This window comes from Puma concolor, chromosome A3 (genome assembly GCF_028749965.1).
Source record: "Puma concolor isolate L17-30 chromosome A3, mPumCon1.1.hap2, whole genome shotgun sequence".
Taxonomy (NCBI): domain Eukaryota; kingdom Metazoa; phylum Chordata; class Mammalia; order Carnivora; family Felidae; genus Puma; species Puma concolor.
In genome coordinates, this window is record NC_141669.1 from 16602940 (window position 1) to 16627447 (window position 24508).

A 24508-nucleotide genomic window follows, 5' to 3' on the forward strand; every position below is an offset into this window, starting at 1 on the left:
ATGACCTAGGAGGGGGAAATGTGACAGTCCTCTGGGTACTTGGAAAGGAAGGGACAGGTAGAGAGAGGAGTTGAGGAGAGAAAAGGGAAGATAAGAACTGGAAAGAAAAATGAGAGGGAAATATGTGGCTAGAATAACAGGAAGAGGACCCAGCGACACTGAATGTTGATCACAATCTTTGTTAGTTCTAGAATTAACTTTATCTTACCTGTTACTCTGTATACTTTGTTGGATTCAAAGTACATGTTTCACTGGATGGAAAGTTCCTGTTTACTTATTCTTTCTGACCTAATTTTAAAAGGCTATTTAACCATTTCGGTAAGTTTCTTATAGCTGATATACCTCTGAGCTGAGGTGAGGAATAGGAGGAAGGGGTGTCATAGTGGCTTCTTAAATCCAGTTCATGTGGAAGGACTGATAGGGGAAGTCTTCTCTAGCATTGAATCAAACAGAACCCTCTTAGCAGGAGCAAAATAGGTGATGTTGCAATGAAAGGATTCACCTTTCGACCTCATGTTTGATATGGTTTTGGGAAAAGAACAGCATTCTGTCCAAAAGTCAAGTCAAAAGCTTCTCCACACATTGATTTCCCAATCCAGGACTGGTAATATCAAATAAAACAAAGGCCCTTTCCCCAAATGAAGGCATTAGTAAATATGTCTTTGCTCTCCTGGGAATTCTGTTCTCTCACAACATCTTTCTGAATAATCACTTTCCATCCAGAGGGGAGTTTAATCTTTCCATTGAACTATATGGTGATGGAAGAGGTCACTGGTTCCAAGGGCAGAAGAGAAGGCTGGTACTACCCTTGGGCATGGGAGAAACATTAGGATCAAGAGCACAGCTACTGGAGCCAGACTGCCTGATCTGAATTTCATTCTGCTACCAGCTGTGTAAGTTACATAACCTTTCTGTGCTTTATATGTGAAAGAGGGATAAAATAGTTTTATTTATAGGAATAAATAAGTTAATACAGGTGATGCACTTAAAACAGTGACTTAATCAGGCATTTACTAGGTCCTAGATATTAGAGGATATAAGAAAAGAAATATTCATTTTCTAAATTCAGAGTTTATTTTGGTAATTTTTTTTTTTCATTTTAATAAGGGCTAGTGGCTTCCAGAATCTTGTAATGATAGAACTGAAAGGAATGTTTATTTTACAGATCTGCAAAAAAGCCCAGAGTTGAGCTCTCTAAGGCCACATAGCTACCTAATGGCACATTCAAGTCTTAAAACCAGACTTCCTGATTCTAGACCATTCCCCACTGTACCATACTCCTTCCCTAGAGGAGGATGTCCAGGACCAAGAAAGTTCTATCAGAACAATAATTATAATCAGAACTACAGTACCTTCCCCAAGGACTCCCATGTCACTCCAAAGACAATCTTAAGCCGACTCATTTATTCATTTATTCATTCATTTACTCACTCAGCACTGAGTTAGGCTACCCACAGAAGGTACAGAAAAGTAAAATATAGATGTTGTCCTTAAAGGACTTCAATTGAAATTGGGGCAATAAGGTAGGCAGAAATTAAAGTGATACAATAATGTAGTTATTTCTCTAAGGTGAAAAGTATTGGAAAGGTTAGGCATCTTTTACTGTCTAACCAATCACATGTTCAATAAGGAGTTTCTGATAGGGTCAGTAAATTTATGAATGACTAAAATAAATGAAGCCAAGTAGATCTCCTATGAGTTGGACTGTGCTTAATGTTTGCTGTAGCTATAGGTGTCAGAGGCTTCAAATTTCTGTCGTGTCTGTTTTTGTCTCCCTGTTATCCGGGGATTCCCTACCTCTTCCTTAGACAGAGTCAGTAGTTTGTGGTGGTGAGGTGTTGGGAAAGGGAAGCGCTCTGTAATTGTATGGTAAATCTCAGTGCTTTAGTGTGCCTGGGTCCCTGGGATGTGACGTTCATAAGTGTTTCTTAGAATCCCCCCATCCTGTAAGTAAGAAAGGAAGGGTCCAGGGGGATGGAGTCAGGGGAGTGTACTTCTTCCAGGTAGCATAAATCTGGTTAAATCATTCCGCTGGAGAAAAGGACTTTGTTATGGAAGAGATTCTGACTTTATTTCAAAAAAAAGAAAAAAGAAAGAAAAGAAAAAAGAAAATTTCTTTGTTGCCTGTCAGAGCTATGAGGTTATCTTTCTTGGCTCTTCACCATGAGAACCTGGTGGGGTCTGAGAAGTAAAGCCCATGAAAGCAAGAGAGACCCCTAAGAGCGCCGACTCCAAGAGTCTATTTCTCTCATACTAGCCTACACTCAGCTCCAGTGATTTGTCGAAATTAGCATGAAAGTGTTCCTATCAAAGTGTGGCTCCAGTGCTCCAGGTAAGCAGATCTCAGTAACTCTCTGGATTCCATTCTATGTCCAGTTTTCTGGGTAGCTCTTTGCCATGCAACCTCAGCTCCCTCACAAGTCCAAGAAAAAGTTATTAATTTTTAGTTTGTTCAGTTGTTTTTGTTTGTAAAAGATTGGGAGTGCTGACAACATCTACATGTATGGCTGAACCCTGAAGGTCCAACTTCATTAGTTTTTTGCATTTGCATATGCAGCCATACCGGCACCATTTATTGGAGAAACAGTTCTTTCCCCATTAAATCTTTTGGTCAAAAACCATTTGACCATACATTTGAGGTTTTCTTTCTGGACTTTCAATTCTGCTCCCAATCTTTATGTCTACTCTTATGCCGGGACGACACTTTATTGTTTGCAGTAACACTGTAGTAAGTTTTGAAATTGGGAAATGTATCCTCCAAATCCACTATTCTTTTTAAAGATTGTTTTGGTTATTGCATTTCCATATGGATTTTAGAGTCATCTTATAATTTTCTGAAAGATTCCAGCTGGAATTTTGAAATAGACTGCATTGAATCGAGATCATTGGGGAGTTTTGTTATCTTAATAGTATTGTCTTCCAGTTCTTAAATATCAGATGTCTTTCCATTTATTTTAATATCTTTCAATGATATTTTATAATTTTAGGTGTACAAATGTTATACTTTATACTGTATTAAATGTATTCCTAAATATTTTATTCTTTTAATACTACTATAAATACTACTATAAATTTGTTTTCCAAATTTCATTTTTGGATTGTGCATTGCTCATGTATAGAAATAAAATAATTAATTTTTTATTTTAATCATTTGAGTATAGTTAATATACAACCTTATATTAATTTCAGGTGTACAACATCGTGATTCAACAGCTCTAAACATTATGCTCTGCTCACCACAAGTGTAGCTACCATCTGTCACCATACGACGCTGTTACAATATCATTGACTGTATCTCCTGTGCTGTGCCTTTTATTCCCATGACTTATCAATTTCATAACTGTAAGTCTGTCCTAGTCCCCTTCACCCATTTTGCTCATCCCCTTTCCCTCTGGGCAATTAATTCTCTGTATTTAGAGGTCAAATTCTGCCTTTTTGTTTGTTTTCTCATTTGTTTTGTTTTTTAGATTCTACATATGAGTGAAATAATATGGTATTTGTCTTTCTCTGTCTGACTTACTTCACTTAGCATAATATCCTCTAGGTCAATCTATGTTGTCTCAAATGGCAAGATCTCATCCTTTTTTTATGACTGTGTAATAGTCCATTGTATATGTGTGTGGGTATGTATGTATATACAGGTTTATGTATGCCACATCTTCTTTATCTGTTTATCTATTGATGGACACTTAGGTTGCTTCCATATCTTGGCTATTGTAAATAATGCTGCAATGAAATAGGGGTGCATATATCTTTTCAAATCAGTGTTTTCATTTCTTTGGGTAAGTACTCTGTAATAGAATTATTGGATCATATATTATTTTTATTTTTATTTTTATTTTTTTGAGGAACCTCCACAATGTTTCCACAGTAGCTGTACCACTTTAGATTCCCACCAACAGTCCACAAGAGTTCCTTTTTCTCCACATCCTCACCAACACTTACTATTTCTTGTCTTTTTTATTTTAGCCATTCTAACAGGTATAAGGTGCTATCTCTAAGTTGATTTTTTTAAATGTTTATTTTTGAGAGAGAGAGAGAGCACAATAGGGGGAGGAGCACAGAGAGAGGGAGACTGATGATCTGAGGCGGGCTTCATGCTGACAACAGACAGCCTGATGTGGGACTTGAGTTCACAAACTGCGAAATCAAGACATGAACCAAAGCCGGTGGCTTAACAAACTGAGCCACCCAGGCACCCCTCTAAATTGATTTTTGTATGTTGATCTTGTGTCCTGCAACCTTGATGACCTTGTTTATTAGCTCTTATGATTTTGGAGTGCTTATTTTAAGGTGGTCAGTTAAAGCTTCTCTATGGTCCAGTGAAATTGGGATTTAAAATACCCACAATATTTACCCATTAGAACCATTGTTATACTAAGAAAGCACAATCTTTTTTTTTAACATTTTATTTTTTTTTAAGAGAGAGAGAGAGAAAGAGAGAGAGAGCAGGGGAGGGCATAGAGAGAGGGAGACACAGAATTTGAAGCAGGCTTCAGGCTCAGAGCTATCAGCACAGAGCCCCATGTGGGGCTCAAACTCACAAACTGTGAGATCATGACCCGAGCTGAAGTCAAACGCTTTACCAACTGAGCCACCCAGGTGCCCCAGAAAGCACAATCTTAATAAGATGGTGATGATAAGATAAACAGTAGCTAGAAAAGTCATGTGGTCCAGATGATTTATTTTTATTATGGGCCTAACTAACATGAGCATGTTTATAGGCTGAAGAGAAGGAACAAGTGGGAAGAAAGAGATTGATATTTGAGCAAAAAGAAAATGGCTGGGGTGCCTGGGTGGCTTGGTCAGTCAAGCATCTGACTTTTGATTTCAGCTCAGGTCATGATCTCATGGTTGTGGGGTTGAGCCCCTCATCGGGCTCTGTGCTGAGAGCATGGAGCCTGTTTGGGATTCTCTCTCTTTCTTTCTCTGTCCCTTTCCCACTTGCGTGATCTCTCTCTCTCTCTCTCTCTCTCTCTCTCTCTATCTCTCTATCTCCCTCTCAAAATAAATAAATAAACTTAAAAAAAAAGAAGATGGCTGATAAAGTGTCAAAGGAGTCAGAAGGGGGTGAGTTAAGTGTAGGCACTGACTTTAGATACCTTAAGGTTTACCTTATGTTCTTAGATGTTGAGAAAGGAGTCAAGGGTACAGATATGAATGAGAATGTGAGCTCGAATGTACATTAAAACTGCTGACTAAAAGCAAGAAGGTGATGGAGAGTAAGCTTGATGATTTCAGTTTCTCCATGACATAGGAGCCTTGGTGATCTGCTGAGGGGAGGAGTTTTGGGGAGAATGGCAAAGGTTTGGAATAATTGTTGGGGAGGTTGAAGAGCAGTCTGACCAAGAGCAAACCAAAGGGTCAATAGGTGTTGCTAAGGGACATGTGCATATATAAAGAGACATAGAAGTAATAATGCTGCATCAATCTTGGGCTAGAGATTTACCATACAGTTGCTGTAGCAGGGAAAGTATATTAACAAAAAAGTGTTAAAGATGCTGGTAAAGAATAATGGAGACAACTAGTCATGTTATCACAGACTAGGTTGGCAAGGGAACTTTAGAAGGTCCCCACAGAGTATGAAAAAATTATGGCGTTAAAGAACTGGAGGTCCTTACAGTCAAAAAGTAGGTTTAGTGGAAATAAAGGTACAAGAAAAGTAGAAAGATAAGATGTTAAGACCCATAGTAGAATAATGGAATTCAGAATTTCTGATGTGGTACAGCTAGTAAGATTCCAGATGTGACTTGGCCAATTATAATAGAAGTGACAGCCACTGGAATTGTGGAGGTCCAAGTCCGTGTTTCTGGATGGCTCATTTACATGAACCTTGATATCACCCAGAATTATGATAGTAACTGGGGTAGAGAGAAAGATCCAGGTCCTGTCATTGTCAATTAATGAAGAGTGGTAACTGGGAAGTTGGTAGATGTCATTAACAAAGTGAGGCAGAGGTTGGTATACCTGAATGACCCAACCTCATGGATTCAGATTTACCCAACATACCTGAGGCATACAACATTCCCATTAATAAGAGTGACACAATCTGGAATGGTTCTTAAGGTGAGGGAACATCATAAGAGAATGTTTGGGGGTGACATAGGGGGATAGTCCATATCTATGCTAGAAAAACTTAGTTTGATAACTCTGATTATACCCCCTTAAAAAGTGTTAATTTCCACTGTCCCTCTCTTCCTAGAGAGAACTGCTCTTTTACGGATGGGTACAGAAATTCAGGGAGAGTTCCTGAGGAGCATGTAGCTTCTATCCCATCCATGCTCCTGCTTGCTACTGAAGACTATATAAAGACATGAAGCTAGATTTCTGACAGATCTTTTCAAGGAAAAATGCACATAATTTTCATAATTACACTCAACTTGATACAAAAGAGCCTAAATTCATATATTCGCTTTTTATAACTGAGATGTTACTTATAGTGAAGTGAACAGATCTTAACTGTTGGTGAATTTCTACAAATGCATAAGCCCTCAAGCTATAGAATATTTTCATTACACCAGAAAGTTCTCTGGTGACCCTTCCCGCTCAATTCCTGCCCTTCTTGAGGCAACTGTAATCCTGATTTCTAGCATCAAAAGTTAGTTTTGCCTGTTTTAGGACTTTATATTAATGGAAACACAGCAGGTACTCTTTGGTGTCTTTTTTTTTTTCTGCTTAGCCTAGCAAGGTTTAAAGTTAGAATTTGGGGATTAAAGTAAGTCATTTTAGTGGAAAATTCTCATTAGTACTAAGGTGCTAAATTCAGACCAGAACAAAGGCAGGTGTGTGAAAGATCTCTGGTGTGTTTCCACCTCCTGTATAGTTTGCCAAGAAAGCCTAAGACAAATTTTAGTTAAGCATTATAGGAACTATCCTGTGGCCAAAGCCCAGTAGGCTTTGTGGCCCCATCACCTGAACTCCCCATTCCTGAACTCTTTATTGTCTCTGAAATGTATCAGAGGAAACAGTTCCTTTCTGTACCTTCTGAGAGGGATAATAAACCTGCTATGTGCTTGGTAGGATGGTACTGTTCCTGCCTCAGGGCATAAAAAGAAAACCCTAGAATATATTCTCCAATGTAAAAATGAAATCCCAGCTTAAACATGGTATCCTGGAATAGATTTCTTAACATCTGTTTTAATAGAAACCAAAATCTGAGCAAGTATCTTTCCCTTCCTTAAAACTGTGCTTATGTATGTGGTGATGCTATGGATGAAATGTTTGTGTCCCCTCCAAATTCATCTGTTGGAGCTCTAACCCCCAGTGGGGTGATATTTAGAGGTGAGGCCTTTTGGAGGTAAGTAGGTTGGATGAGATCATGAGAGTGGGGTCCTCATGATGAGATTAGTGCATTTATGAGAAGAGACCCAGAGAGTAGTCTTTCTCCCACTCCCTCCCTCTCCCTCTCTTCTTCATCTCTCTCTGTATCTCTCCCTCAATATTTCTCCCTCCTTCTGTCTCTCAGTATACTGCCCCTGCCCGCCATCTTCCTCCCTCTCTCCTTCCCAAGAGAAGACTTAGAATGAAGTTATCTTCTTGGCATCTTGATCTTGGACTTCTAGTCTCCAGAACTTTGAGAAATCCATTTCTATTGTTTAAGCCACCCAGTCTGTGGTATTGTGTTCTGGTAGCCCACGCTGATTAAGATAGGAGGTAAAATTTGTTAAGCACTAACTACATGTGGGACCCTCTGTCACATGTAATCTTTGAAACAAAACTAGGAGGTAGGCACTAGTATCTCTGTTTTGCCAGGAAGGAAGATAAAGCTCAGCATCACACAGCTGGTAAGTGATGACAGATATCAGCAAATCACCCTCTGCTCCAAGGAAGTTGTGCCCATTTATTTTCTCACTACAACCCTCATACACTTACTAATCTTCATAAATAACCCCCAACCCTTTAAAAAATTCCTGATGGGTCTGTCTCACCATAAGGTCTTGATATCATTGCTTCCTTTTTTGAGCTAATGGTTGAGAATGGTGACAGCTTCTGCAACCAATGAAATACTGGCTTTGATGCTTCCGTATCAGCATATACTCATCGACAGGAGGATTCTTAAGGAAACAGAAGGGGGCTGGGTACTTGTACAGACAGGCAATGGTGCCTTGGCAAGGGAAGGCACCATGGGCAACATTTAGGGAGGCAGCTGGAGGGAGGGATATTCCGGTTTTGTCTTGTCTGAATTGCCACATTGTTCTAAGGGGGTCTTGGATCAGAGATGAGATTAGGGGAGCTGAGACTGCTTTGGGATTGAGTGGTATGTCCCTGATACAACATACATTTTGACTGAAGTCTGCTTACTAGGTGAGGAACTTAGGAGCAGAGTCCCACAAAATAGGGGCCTCAAAACACAAAACAAATAAAAATACAACTGAAGGAATACACAAGGATGTATCATCTCTTCCCTATTGCTTTCTCAATATGGAAAGTAGTGGCATTGGCCTGAGTCAGTAGGATAATGTCATGATGGTGAAGGCCGTCTTGGATGGGTCGCCTTTACTAAGATAGGCTCATATCAATGTTACACAGCTGGGAAGAGGCTGAACTAGTATTTGAACCTAGTCTCTTTCTCTCCCTTTCAGATTTATTGAGTTATAATTGACATAAAATTGTAAGGTATTTAAAGTGTACACTGTGACGATTTGACATATGTATATACATTTTAAAAAGATTTCTCCCATCTAGTTAATTAGCACATCCATCACCTCACATATTTTTATGTGTAATATATATTGTAATGTTATGTATATATTTTATACATATATATACATATATATATACACATATGTATGGTGAGAACACTTAAGTTCTACCCTCTTAGCAAATTTAATTATAAAACAAATATATAGTGTTACTAACTATAGTCACTATGTTATACATTAGATCCTTACTCATTTTATAGCTGAAAGTTTGTACCCGTTTACCAGCCTCTCCCTATTCCTTCCCCCCACCCCTGCTCACCCCCAGTTCTGGCAACCGCTTTTCTACTTTCTGTTTCTATGAGTTTGGTTTTCTTTTTAGCTTCCACATATAAGTGATGCCATGTGGTATTTGTCTTTCTGTGTCTAACTTAATTCACTTAGCATTATGCCATCCATGTTGCTGTCAATGGCAGAATTTCCTTCTTTCTCATGGCTGAATAATACTCCCTTGAATATATATCCCATATCTTCTTTATCCATCTGTTGATGAACACTTAGGTTGTTTCCATATCTTTGCTATTGTGAATAATGCTGCCATGAACACGAGAATGCACCTATCTCTTATATATCCTTTTTTCATTTCCTTTGGATATGTACCCTGAAGTAGGATTGCTGGATCATATAGTAATTCTATTTTTAATTTTTTGAGGACTCTCCATGCTGTTATCCACAGTAGCTGCACCAATTTATATTCCTACCAATGGTGTTAAATGTTTCCCTTCTCCCCACATCTTTGCCAATGCTTGTTAGCTCTTTTCTTTTTGAGGAGAGCCATTCCAACAGGTGTGAGGTGATTTATTGTGGCTTTAATTTGTATTTACCCAATGATGAGTGATGTTGAGCACCTTTTCATGTATCTGTTGGCCATTTGTATGTCTTCTTTGGAAAAATATTCACTTCTGCCTATTTTAAAATCGAAGTGTTTGTTTTTTGCTATCGAGTTGTGTGATTTCTTTATATATTTTGAATATTAACACTTTGTCATATATATGATTTACAAATTGCCTTTTTAGTTTTAGTTTTTAAAATTGTTTTTAATGTTTATTATTTTTGCAAGAAGGACAGAGAGTGTGAGCAGGGGAAGGGCAGAGAGAGGGAGACACAGAATCTGAAGCAGGCTCCAGGCTCTGAGCTGTCAGCACAGAGCCCAATGCGGGGCTCGAACTCACAAACTGTGAGATCATGACCTGAGCTGAGGTCGGACACTTAATCGACTGAGCCACCCAGGTGCCCCTGCCTTTTTAGTTTTTGATTATTTCTTTTGCTGTGCAGAAGCTTTTTCATTTGGTGTACTGCCACTTGCTTGTTTTTGCCTTTGTTACCTTTGCTTTTGGTGTCAAATTCAAAAGATCACTGCCAAGATTAACGTCAAGGAGCTTACCACTGATGTTTTCTTCTAGGAGTTTTATGGTTTCAGATCTTAAATTTAAGACCTTAATCCATTTGAGTTGGTTTTTGTATATGGTATAAGATAGGGATCCAGTATCATTCTTTTGCATGAGGTTGTCCAGTTTTTTCAATTACCATTTGTTGAAGAGACTATCCCTTCCTTACTGTATATCTTGGCTCCTTTGTTGTAAATTAACATTTTTAAAAAAGTTTATTTATTTCTGAGAGAGACCGAGCATGAGCGGGGGAGGGGCAGAGAGCCAGGGAGACACAGAATCTGAAGCAGCCTCCAGGTTCTGAGCTGTCAGCACAGAGCCTGATGCGGGGCTCTAACTCACAAACTGTGAGATCATGACCTGAGCTGAGGTTGGACACTTAACCGACTGAGTCACCCAGGTGCCCCTCCTTTGTTGTAAATTAAATGACCTTACTGTAGATAGGAGTTTATTTTTGGATTCTTTGTTCTGTTGATCTATGTGCCCATTTTCATGCCAATACTATCCTATTTTGATTACTATAGCTTCATAATATATTTTGAAACTAGGAAATATGAAGCTGAATCTGGTTTCTTTCATTATAATAACTATATTCTTTCTACTATGTAATTTTTCCGCTTTACCCTAAGGGGTTTCCTACTGCCCTGTTACATTGGCCCCAGTTGGTATATAGGTAATTTTCTTAATTTCCCACAGCACAGCTGGGAAATATTTTTTAAAACAGTTGATTTATTCAGATTTTCTATTCCATCTTAGGTCAAATTTAATCACTTGTATTACAGGAAATGTATTCATTTCTTCTAGGTTTTCCAGCAGATTAGTATAAAATTGTTATATTCTTGTAATTTCCTTTTATCTTTTACATATGTAAAACTCATTCCTAATTTTTTTTTGTGGCTTCTCTTTTTCCCTCGATTAATCTTGTGAAAGGTTTTTATTATATTCAATTAACAATGAAAAAGAAAAAATAGGGGGAGTTTGGGGAGTTGACAAATGCCACCTATTTGATAAATATTTTTATGAACTCTCTGCCATGTACTGATCCTAGTTAAATGCTGCTGATAGGTGGGGTGAACATATGCCCCAATCTATGCCTATTTCAGGTATAAAAATTAATAGAACTCTCTTTTACTCCCAACAGTAATTTGGGCCAAATTAAAGTTGACATGTATAGTGGTGGCTTTAAGATAAATTTTGGTGGAGTTTTGAAGATGGAACCCTGGTTGGAAGGACTTACAAAAATGGAGGCGAACATCTGGAGACAATAAGAGATGATTATTTTGAAGAGTTTTGCTATAGGAAAGGGAAGAAATGAGGTAGGAGGCAGAGGAAATGGAGTTGTTTGCTATTTTACCTGTTTCTGCCTTTATTATTTTTATTTCTTCTTTATACTTTTTATGGGCTTATTTGAGTTGTTTATTTCCTAGCCTCTTAGATTAATGTGTAATGCATGTGAAGCCATATATATCTTTCCATGAACAAAACATATAGGTTCTGATATGGGGTGCTTTCATTTTCATTAATTTCTAAATTATTTGAAATTTCAACGTTGACATTTTCTTTAAGCAATGAATTATTTAGAAGTGACTTAAAATATCTAGATGCCTGGATTCAATTAAAAAAAAATTCTAGTTTAGGGCACCTGGGTGGCTCAGTCAGTTCAGCATCTGACTCTTGATTTCAGCTCAGGTCATGATTTCGTGGCTTGTGAGTTTGACCCTCATTTCAGGTTCTGTGCTGACAGTGCATGGAGCCTGCTTGGTATTCTGTCTCCCTCTTTCTCTGCCCCTCCCCTGCTTGCTCTCTATTTCAAAATAAATAAAAATAAACTTAAAAAAATTTTTTTCTAGTTTTAATACACTATTTTCAATTAAGTGGTCTATATATTTCTATGTATCTTCTTTGTTTAAAAGTTTTTAACGTTTATTTATTTTTGAGAGAGAGAGGGAATGAGTGTGAGCAGGGGAGGGGCAGAGAGAGAGACCAAAACACAGAATCTGAAGCAGGCTCCAGGCTCCAGCTGTCAGCACAGAGCCCAACGTGGGGCTTGAACTCAAGAACTGTGAGATCATGACCTGAGCAGAAGTTGGATGCTTAACCGACTGAGCCACTCAGGTGCCCCTCTACATGTCTTTTTTTAAAAAGATTATTGTAATTTCCTTTCTGACCTTCTATAGGACCAATTTTTATAAATTTTAACTGAGTAAAATGAACAAATTGTATATTCTCTATTGAGTATGAGTTCTATGCACATCTATTAGCATCAATTTGTTAACTATATTATTTAAGTCCTCTGTACTGTTACTCACCGTACTTCGTAGTGGGAGACTTTAACAGACCTCTCAGATGTGGATTTGCTAATTTCCTTTTGTGATTTTACCAATTTTTCATGTACTCCAAAATGATGTTAGGAGCATTTAAGTTCATGATTATTAGATCTTCCTGGTGAATTATTTAAAATGTGAAATATCCTTTTTTAAACTTGTAATCTTTTTGACTTTCGATTCTGTTGTGTGTGATACTGATGCCGCTGTTAGCAACTTTCTGTTCGTGGTTGCCAGGAATATGTTTTCAAGCCTAGAGTAATCACAGTTTTGGCTTTTCCTGGTAAGCTGCACGTGGCTGGATTCTTAAAATCCAACCGATTTTACCTTTTATAAAACAGACTAATCCAGTTCATATGTATCATTATTTTGGATGTATTTAGACTTATTCCTGCCATGTCATTTTGTGTTGCAGTTTAACATCCTTTCTCTCATTTCCGCTTCAGCCTTTCCACGGATGGCTGGGATTTCCTTTGTTCCTCTTTTCATTTACTGGTTTGAAAACCATACACAGGGGCGCCTGGGTGGCGCAGTCGGTTGAGCGTCCGACTTCAGCCAGGTCACGATCTCGCAGTCCGTGAGTTCGAGCCCCGCGTCAGGCTCTGGGCTGATGGCTCAGAGCCTGGAGCCTGTTTCCGATTCTGCGTCTCCCTCTCTCTCTGCCCCTCCCCCGTTCATGCTCTGTCTCTCTCTGTCCCAAAAATGAATAAACGTTGAAAAAAAAAAATTAAAAAAAAAAAAAAGAAAACCATACACATTTTATTTTTATGCTTCTAAGAGGTTACACTTAAATTTTTATCATTAGTGTTTAAATTTATATTTTTCTAACAGCGTGAGGCTACTCACTACCTACTAACTTTTTTTAATTCTTTTTTTTAACTTTTAACTTGTTTTATTTTTTATTTTTTAAAATTTACTTCCAAATTAGCTAGCATAGAGTGCAACAATGATTTCAGGAGTAGATTCCTTAGGGCCCCTTACCCATTTAGCCCATCCCCCCTCCCACAAGCCCTCCAGTAACTCTGTTTGTTCTCCATATTTATGAGTCTCTTCTGTTTTGTCCCCCTCCTTGTTTTTATATTATTTTTGTTTCCCTTCCCTTATGTTCATCTGTTTGTCTCTTAAAGTCTTCATATGAGTGAAGTCATATGATTTTTGTTTTTCTTTGACTGACTAATTTCACTTAGCATAATACCCTCCAGTTTCATCCACGTAGTTGCAAATGGCAAGATTTCATTCTTTTTGGTTGCCGAGTAATACTCCATCATATATATATATATATATATATATATATATATATATATATATATATATATATATATACACATATATATACCACATCTTCTTTGTCCATTCATCCATCAATGGACATTTGGGCTCTTTCCATACTTTGGCTATTGTAGATAGTGCTGCTATAAACATGGGTGTGCATGTGTTCCTTCGAAACAGCACACCTGTGTCCCTGGATAAATGCCTAGTAGGACAATTGCTGGGTTGTAGGATAGTTCTATTTTTAGTTTTCTAAGGAACCTCCATAATGTTTTCCAGAGTGGCTGCACCAGCTTGCATTCCCATACTTACTAATAGCTTTTGACAAATCTTCAAATACTTTTATTTTCCTGAATTCTTCATTAGCATCCCCGCTTCCATCTTCTATATCCCATGTTGACATAATCTGAATTTTGACACCAGAATGGTGTGGTATGGATTATTTTTAAAAAATAATTTTAAAATAAAATATATTTAATTTTTTAATTTTTAATTTAAATTTAAATTAAATTTAAAAATTTAATTTTTAATATAAAATATATTTAAAATATAATTTTAAAATAAAATATATTTATATAATATAAAATATATTTAAAATATAATTTTAAAATAAAATATATTTAAAAAATAATTTTAGGGGAACCTGGGTCGCTCAGCCAGTTAAGCATCCATCCGACTCTTGATTTCGGCTTAGGTCATAATCACAGGGTCGTGGGATTGAGCCCTATGTTGGGATCCACGCTGAACATGGAGCCTGCTTGGGATTCTCTCTCCTTCTCTCTCTCTGACCTTCCCCCACCAAATAAATTAATTAAAAAATAAAAAAAAATTATAATTATGTCTCATAGAAAAAGTAGTTGTATTATTTTCCTGCAACTACTGCAGCTCGTTGTTAAATCTTGGATTCATTTTCCTGTAGAGTCTCTAATAGTTCTCTTAGCTTTCAGACAGGATCTATTGAGTTATTAAAACTCTGACTTCCTGGGTATTTGAAAAAAATCTTATATTGTTCTCACATTTGATTAATATTATGTCTGAATATAGAAATTTAGATTTGAACTTCTTTTCTTTCAGTGAAGATATTATCAAATGTCTTTTCTTCATCCAATACTGTTGATGAAACACCTAATGTCAAATCTGATGAGAATGACTGTGAATAGTCGCTTTATCACCCTCTCTGGAAGCTTCGGCAACTTCTCTTCACCCTCATAGCTATCCTCATAGCTTAGAATGTTGGCTAATATTCTGAATTGTCACTACCTTTGTAATTGGCTTTTGTGTGTGTGTGTGTTTATTTTAATCCTGCTCTATATTTGAAGGACCATTTCAATCTGAAGATTTATGCTTCTCCAACTGTAAGAAGAAATTCCATTATTTTTTTTAGATTTTATCTCTCTTTTATCCTCATTATTCTCTATTAGATAGATGGTATGACATACAGAACTTTCCTCCATATATCTTCAAGTTTTCAACTTTTCTTCACCTTGTGCTTCATTCCAGATATCTCATTTCCTTCTCAGCTGGGTCCAGTCTTCTAATCCTATCTACTGAATTTTTTATTTCAGTAATTACATTTTTTTTTATTTCTAAGGTTTATGTTTGGTTTGTTTTACACCAGACTGTTCCTGATTGTCACTTCTTCTTATCACTCTATTAATTTTTCATAATCGTAATTCTTCTGTTGGCTTGTTATCTATTTTTCATGGTGGCTTCATGTCAGATGTTGGTGATTTTGGCTATGGGCTCATCTTTGTGGTTTGGATACCCTGTTGGCGTCTATACTTCTAGTCCCATGGCCAGCCATCAGGGAGGTATTGGGGTAGCTACTGAGGTTTGTGCTCCATAATGTTTTCTGTGAGAATAGGAGAAAGGCTGTGTGTGTGCTGGGTAGGATATCTTAGAAGCCAATATTCTGGGCTTAGTCATTCCATCTGGGCATTTTCAGGTTCTACTCTCCTTGAGCATGGCCCCTGCCCAAGAATAGGCCTGAATGATGCGGAGGAGGACAGCGGGCTGCACCAGGCACAACCAGTGTGGGTACCCAACTCCTTTCCCTGTCATTTGCATCGAATGCCTCCTCTTGGAGCCTGGCTTCCACCACCTGGAGGCATAAGATGGGCTTGGTGATGCCCCTATCTTCTGTGGCATACTTCCCAAAAAGCTTCAGAACAAATTCCAGGCTGCTGTTACCTTCTTCAAACTAATCTGGTGTATTTTTAGACCCTCAGGAATTTTTCATAATTTTGATTAGCTAAAAATTTCTCTTTGAATTTACAGAGTAAGGTATGTATTCTCATACTCAAAAAAGAAATGTAAGGCTTAGAGTAGAAATATAGAGAGCATTGGGGAAGGAGAGAACATCGCTGTCTGCAATTAGTTTCCTATCTGGAAGGCAAAGCTTCCACTTTTACTTTGGGTTGTTTGCCTTTTTCTCATCTATACTAGAGACAGTAAGCAATTGTCACTTATATTGTAAATATTTGTTACCAATGCCTTTTAATTTTGCTTATGGTCACTTCTGAGATACAGAAATTTTATGTTTTTATGAGGACAAACCTGTCCATTTTTTACTCTAAGATTTCTGGATGTTGTGTAATGCTCAGGAGGCCTTCCTAATACATAATTGAAACCTATTTTTATTATAGTGCCTTTTAATATTTCATGGTTCAATCTTTTGTGATTAGATATTTCATGTTTAGGTATGGATTCATCAGGGTTTTAATTTTGTGTTTCGTGTGAGATCTGATGTGTGTCCCATTCCCTCTTTTCTAAGATGAAAGTTTTATTGCTAATTTCCTTCCTTGCTCCGTTACCTTGTTTTGGCTGGGTGGGTGTGCAGGGGCAGTTAACATTTTTTAGTGCATAGGTCATCAAACCATAATGAACCAAACTGGTATTTGATGGATGGACTGTACAGCACTCAGAGTTCTTGAACTTTGAGATGAATGTAGTACCTGCCTGGAATTTGGGGAGGAGACGAGTGTGAAGAAATGTAGGTACATGAAGCCAGAGAAGCTGACTGTGGCAGAGAGCACCATCCACTGAAATGATTTTCTGGTTTTCCCCTTGGACACATAGCTAGAGTTCATCTCCCTGCCCCTCTGTCTACATAACCGGGTGACTAAGTTCTCTCCAGTACAGTGTGAACAGTCTTCATGCCAAGCCCATAAAAACCTCTCATTTGTACTCCTTTTTGAAGCCTGGATATATAGGTGATGAGGTTCTAGGAGATGGGGCCACAAGATGAAAGGATTTTAAATACGGACAAGGCCGTGTGGAGGAGAGATGCCTCCTGGCCAGAAACATTCTCCTTGGACTAATACTGAAGTGAGAAATAAGCTACTTTGGTATCTGCCCAAATAAGACAGGGGATTTAAGTTTCTGGAAGATATGCTGTATTGAGTTAGGGAAGTTTCCTTCCATTCTTGACTTACTGTTGTTTTAATCAGGAGAGGGTACTGATTTATTTTATTTCTTATTTTTATTTTTTTAACGTTTATTCATTTTTTTTGAGAGAGAGAGAGACAGTGTGAGTGGGGGAGGGGCAGAGAGGGGGAAACACAGAATCCGAAGCAGGCTCCAGGCTCCGAGCTGTCAGCACAGAGACTGATGCGGAGCTTGAACTCACAGATGGTGAGATCATGACCTGAGCTGAAGTTGGATGCTTAACTGACTGAGCCACCCAGGTGCCCCTTATTTTATTTTATTTTATTTTTTTAAGGTTTATTTATTTTTGAGAGAGACAGAGAGAGAGAGACAGAGAGAGAGAGACAGAGAGAGAGAGACAGAGAGAGAGAGAGATTGGAGGGGTAGAGAGAGAGGGAGATATAGAATCTGAAGCAGGCTCCAGGCTCCAGGCTGTCAGCACAGAGCCGGATGCTGGGCTCGAACTCATGGACCACAAGATCATGACCTGAGCCAAAGTTGTATGCCTACCTGACTAAGCCACCCAGGCACCCCTGTTGTTTTATTTAAAAAAATCTGACAACTACTTAACTCTAGAGAAAAAACTGATGGTTACTCCAGAGTATCATAGAAATATTATTATGCTTAAATCCCCCAGTGTAATAAATTATAATTATTTTGTTGAGTTTTGATTTAACAATGTCACCATTTTCTAATTTATTTATATTTGCTTTTATTTTTATGAATTCCTTCTACTTGGTTTTATTTTGTTTTCTTTTTCTAATATCTTGATTGCTGTTAATTTTTTGTTTGTTTAATTAGAAAGGTATTCAGGGGTAAGAAGTTTCCTATATTCCAGGAGTACTGATTCATAATATTCTTTTATTATTTGCTAACTGGTGTGTTAATTCTTAAAGTTCTCCATTAAGTGATTTCTGTAATAAACACTGAAATTGTGTGCCTTATACCTGTCACTGACCAGCAGGATTTTGGAGTGTTCTGGGCCATACTTTACTTTTTGTAACTGATATCAGGGTAATGAATGAGGAGCCAAAGCAATCCCACATTCCTCTATAATATGTTTGGTATTTTTGAGGTAGGGTTTTACCCATGCAAGTCTCTTTATAGGTAATCTATTTCTTTTTCAGTATTAATTGGAAAAATGTACATATTGAACAATACCTGTATTAAAACTTTTGAATTCTAAAATAATAAAAAATATGAAAGCCTTAAGCTATGAAAATTGATATATTTCTGTCCTTAAATATTTTAATGCCTATAGGTGAAAATTAAGTATCTTATTAATATGACATGGTGATTTAGGTTTCTTTATTATGTTTATCTTTAGAATTAGTTGCTGGGTGGAAACTTAGTATGACCATAAAGTAACCTTTACATGATTTGCTATGGGGATTTAAAGATGCATTTTCTTTTGTCCCCTCTGATCACCTCCTTATTAAAATCAAAGTAACATCTTTTTATGCATAGTGAATTTGTTCCTTAGGGGACTATCAAGTATCATCTTTGGTCTATATTACTGCACTTTAGAATATGGACTCCAGTGCTAACATTTATCAGCTCTGTGACATTTGGCAAGTTTCTTATTCTCTCTGTGCTTCCGTTTCCTCAGATGTAAAGTGGGGATAATCAGGGTCTCTGCCTCATAGGATTTTCCCAAGGGTTAAGAGTTCAAAATTTAAAGTTCTTAGAATAGTCCTGGGGATGATGTTAGTTCTATGTACGTTAGCTATTTTTATTATAATCTAGAAGCGATCACAGCTAGCTTCTCTAAAAACTTTTTTTTTTTTTTTTTTTTTTTTTTTTTTGCTAATACTCTCATTATTAAACTGCCCTTTAAGTTTAAGGGAAATTATATAAACTGTCACAATCTTATCACAAACCCAGGATTTAGGTATTGTTATGCTATATGAGAAGCTAAGAGTGTGAAATAATTTTGAGGTTCACATGGTAAAACGTGACAGAATTGGGATTTGAACTTATGTCTGTCACTGAAGTCCACACGCTTCGCATTATAACACTCAGCCTGATGTGACCACTGTCTATAAAATCCAGCACCATAAACTTTTCCTGTCATTACCAAACCAGAGCTTCATCTTTTTTGGTATGCCAAAAAGTTTGTACTTATAGCACCAAGGTAGTATGTCTGTAGTTCTTTTAAGACAGTAGATAGCCCAGCACTGTTGACCTGGAGTAGTGCTCACACTAGCTCTGCCTGATGAAGGACATTCACTCTTTAGAACCAGAGAGGAGAATGCAGACATTAATGGTTTACTGCTGCTTATCTTAGTTAACCCCAGATAATTTGTCAATCAGTATCTAGCCTTTTGATTTTCTCTATGTCATAACTCTCCCAGCCCCTGGTTTCAAATGGGTGTTGAAGATTGCCTGTCTCTAACTCTCTGGGCAGTCTCTTGGCAGGAAGGCACTACACAATATCACACGGGTTCCTGGAGTTCATGTAGGAACAGGAGGATAATGGGTGCTTTCTGAGGGAGAGATAGGAGAGGTAGTTGCTGGGAAAATGCGTCCTAGGCCTGAAAATAATTAAGGCTTTGATTGTGGCCATTCAAAAACCTACGCCCAGACTACGTCGGCACCTCCATGACAAGCCAGCATTCTCTGGCCCTTCTGATCCCACATGCTCACTAGTGCCTCCTTCCACCTCTCAGAGCAGCCTCCCATTACACCATTACACAGTGCTGCCCATTGGACTGGATTGTGTTATGTATTGTCCAGTCTCTCCAACAAAATAGTATCCCCCCATATCCTCTGCCAAGTGGGGACCGTGTAGTGACCATTATCTTCTTTTTTTTCATTATGCTAAAATATACATAACATAAAACTTAACCTTTTAACCATTTTTCAGTATACAGTTCAGTGGCATTAAGTACATTTACACTACTGCGCAACTAATCACCACCATCCATCTCAAGAACTTGTTCGTTATCCCAGAATGAAACTCTGTACGCTTTAAACGACAACTCCCCAGGATCCCCCTCCCCCATCCCTGCAGTCAGCATTCTACTTTCTGTTTCCATTAGTTTGACTACACATATGCAAGTGGCGCCAGTCATGCGATCTTTGTCCTTTTGTGTCTGCCTTCTTTCACTTTGCATAATGTCTTTGGGGTTCACCCATGTTGTAGCATGTGTCAGGACTTCCTTCCTTTTTAAGGATAAATAATATTCCATTATGTGTATACACTGTATTTTGCTTGTCCATTCATCCATGGTGGACATTTGGGTTTTTTCCCCACTTTTGACTATGGGGAATAACACTGCTATAAATGTTTGTGTGCAAGTAAGTGTCCGTTGAACCCTTGCATTCAGTTCTTTGGGGGTATATGACCAGTAGCAGAATTGTTCGATCATATGGTAATTCTGTGTTTAATTTTTTTGAGGAGTCTCTATGCTATTTTCCACGATGTGGCACCATTTTACATCCTCACCAGCAAAACACAGGTTTCTTTCTGATTTCTCTACATCCTCCCAACATTATTTTACCATTATTCTGATTTAATCCTCATGACAGGTGAATAACAATTACTCTATCTGGAATCTTTATTGTACTTCACAATTTGTTTTTGCATATATGAGCCTTTGAACCTTTATAATAATCTTTGGTGTAAGTATTATATCTGTATAATTATATATAAGTCATATATAATTATATAAATATATATAATTTCTATATAATTATATAGAAATTGATGTTTGGAGGTGTTTCAAGATCACCCAAGGTCACAAAACTAATATGTGGAAAAGTCAAAAATATGAACTTTTTATTCCTGATTCTTTTTATTATTTGGAGAATTAAACAGACAATACTCTGTTCACTGAAATCAAAGCAAAAGGAAAACTCACACATTGAGAAAATATTCCCAAAAAGGATACCTACTATTCTCCCATATGTCCTAAGGTATTAAAGAAAATAAATGGCTTAAATAAGTGGCAGAAAGGATTTAGGTTAGATATTAACTGGGTGGCTGATGTTGGTGAGACATTGAAAAAGATTACCAAAAGATACTTGGAGATAATTAAAGTCCTGAAAAATGCTATGCTCATTGGATTCCATCCCAGTATGTGCCTGAGGGTGCAGGAAGTGATTCAGTGAATCCTTGTTAATTATTTGAAAGCAGGGGGATAAACTGGCTGTCTTCACATAGTTTCTTTGAGTGAATTCTCTGATTCTACAGCAAAGATTCTACTGAATGCATCTGTACTACTCAGGAGTGGTGTTCTTTGGTGTTTGGGGATAGATCTTTGTTTTCTTGACCCCTTCATCCTTGCTCTCTGGAGAATGCAGGCTCCCTCACTCAATTCCATTTCAGAACCTTCATTCATTCAGTCCTCTGGGGAGAAGTCTGATAAGACCTGACTCACCTGGAGTCTTGAGCTACTACTGGGGCAGTTAACTTTCTACACCACTGTTGGTTTGGTTTCACTCTGCTCCCCAGGGAGATTTGAAGAAGATGAAGTTTTTGCCCTGAGATTAAAGGGGACAGTTTCAGTGGGTTTATGGCTTGTCAGTGTTGTAGGATAAAGAAGAGACAAGGTAGCTGGTTTAAGACAGTAAATAGCCTAGCTTTTCCAACGGGCCAGCACTGTTGACATGGAGTAGTAATCACACTGCTCCCTGCCTGATGCAGGACATTTAGTCTTTAGAACCACGGAGCAGAGAATGCAGAGCAGGTGAGAGTTGCTGGTGATGACCCCATGCAACCAACTCTGTCACTGTGCAGATGAAAAAGCAGAAAGATGAAAAGATGAAAAAGGAGAGGTATCAATTATTTTTCTTTTACATTTCAGAGTTGGAAATTGAAGAATGCAATGGAAAACAACAAGAAAAAGGCAAGGGTGTGTACCCATCAATCCCAGATGCAGGGAGACATTCCTTCCGAGTAGCCGTGCCTTCAGATGCCCCATAGGGTCTGCAGAGTTTACAGAACAATTTAAGAACACTCGAGACCAAATATAATCTCAATAAACACATGCAATTAAGGCCAACAGAACCTGGCTTAGTACTTAGCTTATCCTCCTTGTCACCTTCAAGGCCCAGATAACTTCACATAATGTTAGGAAACAACTTCCTTGATCTGCCTCTTTTCCTCTGAGAGCAGTTGGCAGCTTCTGTAGGGATCCCTGATCAGTGCAAGATCAACACAAATCTATGAACCTCAATCACTCTGTTTTCACACACTCTAGATTGCTTTCTCTCTAATTTAATTGCTTGAATTTCAGTGTCTGTGATAAGAACTCAGGGGTAATATCACACACCTCTGGAATCTCTCCACCGATTATGGGCTGTGCCCTGCAAGTGAGGATAGCAGGATCTGGCCAGTTATGAGTACAGGGTTCTCTCGGCACTGCCAGGATCTTTAGAGAGAATGTCATGCTATGCACACTCCCCTGAAGCTGGCTCGATTTCACAATTTTTCACACCTATTGTGATGTAACCCTATCTCGAACAAGGTCCCTGTCCAAGTATGCTTTGATGTTTTATGTAATAAGTTGCAGAATTCAGGATTTAAACATCAAAAGTAGAAATCCACAATTTTCTTTTTTATTCTGTAAGATTTAGCATGTTCATTTTTCTTTAATCACAACAGAGCATGGTGAACAAAATGTATTGTGGTGGATTATGAAAATATATTTTTTTCCCTATATTGTACACCTGAAACTAATATTATACTGTATGTTAACTAAAGGGAATTTAAATAAAAACTTAAAAAAATTTGTACAATGAAAATTTATTATATTTATGAATCAGATCAATGTTTTAAAGACTCTTTCCAGGTGTAGTGGGGGTTGTGGGACCTCTGAGGGGTTTTGTGACATTGGATCTTAGTCATTCCATCACTTCTATGATGAAGTGAAACACTATGACTTCCAGGTTGTTGGCTACGTTGAGGTTTTATGGCTGTATGAAAGGCCTAAATTCGTCATCATTTAACATGGATCTGTAGAGCCTGGGGGATGATTCTGATACTAGCTTTATTGTTTCAAAACCTGGGATTTGGAGCTGGAATGTGCCAAGAAATCTCTACTTGAGTTAAAGGGAAAGCAGGTGGTCCTTCAGGAGGGGAGGGGGTGTGTGTGTGTGTTATGAACTCCCTTGTGGTTTCTGCTTCTTGGGTATTTTCCTCAGTGTGACTAACTAAAATGCTCTTTGTTCTTTGTTCCAGAGTCAGAGACATCCCTGCCACGCGGCACAGAGATTTATAACTCTGAGCAAAGGTTTCAACAAATACTATTTCTTTACTCCAAAGTCCATCTATGTGTGCTTCCTGAAATAAAGAACAGAGCATTTCTGTCTTCTGGTCTCTAATCCCAGGAGCCTTAGCAGCAGAGGCTGGGGGAGTTCCAAAAGGTCTTCTTATAACTCTGGAGATAATGACTGGCTCAAACAAGCTGGCGCCGTGTGGGGACACCCATAGACTTTATTTATCTCTCTCTGTCTCTTTTTTTTTTCAGGCTGACATAGTGTCTGCACTGACATACCCAGTCCAGAAAAAAGAAACTGTGTCTGTTATAACTTTTACTTAAGTGGTGTAAGTGGAAAGATCATAACGCAAAGATTTGTTGAAAACACACTTCTTATCCAGACAATCCATTGTAATGTTTCAATTAAAAAGTTCTACTCACAGAAAGAGATTTAAAAAAAAAAAAGAAGAAGGACAAGATCTGGGATTAAGTTTAACGACCTGGAACAGGCAAAGAACATGATAAAATGTCTGATTCGGTATCTGGGATGTGGGTATATGATCTGAGATATAAATGAGACTCATCGATGGCTATTATTACCCTGCCCCCACCACATCCCCTCCCATGAGGATAGGCAACAGGGAAGGTGCTTAAATTCTTTCAGGGCCTATGGTTGTCACTGAGCAATTTACTTCTTTGGTATCTCACATACAGATGGCTGGTATAACACACAAAGCTCACCTGGGTGGCAGACTGGGGAAGTGTAGTTCAAATATCCCCAATCCATGTGACAATGTTATCTGAAAAACATGTGACTTGAAGCCAGTGTAATGACACTAAACCCACTCTAGTGCACATTTTTGTATAAGGCATCCATTTTGGAGCCCAGACCCAATGCTAGTAGAACTCAGTATTACATTACAGTCTGATTTACCACAAGGTCTGGCGGCAGAGTCCAGGTATGGTAATCTTGGAATTACCTAATCTGGGAAGGAGCCAACTGGCCTATGGAATACCTGAAAATGAAACACTGTCTACCAGAGATGGGGAAGTATATCCATCTTCAAAACTGTTAAGACACTCTTGAAAACTGAAAACGACACAAATGCCAACAATGTCTTGGTTCCTGTGAAGTTCACTGTCTAGTAATAAAAGCAGATAAAAAATACCAATCTTAAATAATTTAAGTGGTATACTAA

The 24508-nt window shown here is 38.0% G+C and overlaps 1 long non-coding RNA gene across 3 annotated transcripts; it reads left to right on the forward strand.

Moving 5' to 3' along the window:
* The first annotated feature begins 452 nt into the window (after positions 1 to 452).
* Positions 453 to 23571, forward strand: LOC147582282 (uncharacterized). Of its 3 annotated transcripts, XR_015248926.1 has the most exons (4): positions 459 to 893; positions 3190 to 3342; positions 21915 to 21962; positions 23291 to 23571. It is a non-coding gene; the product is annotated as an uncharacterized LOC147582282 (long non-coding RNA). The 3 variants fall into 3 exon arrangements; XR_015248927.1 differs by lacking the exon at positions 21915 to 21962 and having other exon boundaries at positions 461 to 893; XR_015248925.1 differs by lacking the exons at positions 21915 to 21962; positions 23291 to 23571 and having other exon boundaries at positions 453 to 893; positions 3190 to 5002.
* Positions 23572 to 24508: the final 937 nt, after the last annotated feature.